This window comes from Bison bison, unplaced genomic scaffold, assembly GCF_000754665.1.
Source record: "Bison bison bison isolate TAMUID 2011002044 unplaced genomic scaffold, Bison_UMD1.0 scf7180017864537, whole genome shotgun sequence".
NCBI lineage: Eukaryota > Metazoa > Chordata > Mammalia > Artiodactyla > Bovidae > Bison > Bison bison.
This window is the reverse complement of record NW_011495085.1, coordinates 244,407-245,257: the sequence shown is the minus strand read 5'-3', so window position 1 is coordinate 245,257 and position 851 is coordinate 244,407. Positions and strand designations below refer to the sequence as shown.

General features: G+C 35.6%; 1 protein-coding gene across 1 annotated transcript in view; it reads left to right on the top strand.

Annotated features, from left to right (window-relative positions):
* LOC104982682 (heat shock transcription factor, Y-linked-like) overlaps nucleotides 1-851 on the top strand; it is a 52,718-nt gene that overhangs the window by 9,553 nt on the left and 42,314 nt on the right. The gene's annotated exons all lie outside the window — the stretch shown is intronic.

Here is an 851-nt window from a genome sequence, read left to right as displayed (position 1 = left end):
AAAAAAAAAAACAATAGAGTAAACTAATGCATATATGTGGAATTTAGAAAGATGGTAACAATAACCATGTATGTGAGAATGCAAAAGAGACACAGGTATACAACAGTCTTTTGGACTCTGAGAGGGCGAGGGTGGGATGATTTGGGAGAATGGCACTGAAACATGTATGATATCATATGTCAAATGAACCAAAAGTCCAGGTTTTATGCATGATACAGGATGCTCAGGGTTGGTGCACTGGGATAACCAGGAGGGATGGTATGAGGAGGGAGGAGGCAGGGGGTTCAGGATAGGGCACACATGTACACCCGTGGCAGATTCATGATGATGTATGGCAAAACCAATACAATATTAAAGCAATTAGACTCCAATTAAAATAAATATATTTACATTAAAAATAAATAAAATAAAATTGCGTCCAGCGTGAGGACAGCAACAGTGTTCTTTGACTAATCTCTAAGTAAAAGAGAGTTGCAATTTTATGGGTTCAAGGTGTCCTCATAAGTATGAGCCCTACCTCTTATTACAGAAAGAATAGTGGAAGATGAAGTAGATTAAAGGAGAGCTTTTCAGAAACAGTATCTGAATGATTTAGCCAGAAAGTTATTAGGTAATGTAGGGCTTCCAAAACAGTTCATTTAAGATCTTGGGAGCAAGCAATGACTTTGGTCACCTAAATAAAGTTGCCTAAAATTATATTTTGACATATAAACACCTGTGTGTGTATGAGTGTGTGTATAAAAAAAAAAGTGCAATGGCTTTTAATTACTGTTAGGTATATTAGAAATGGAAAAAATTAAAACCCAAATGTAGAATGATTCCAAAGTCTACCTGATTGTTGAATATATGTA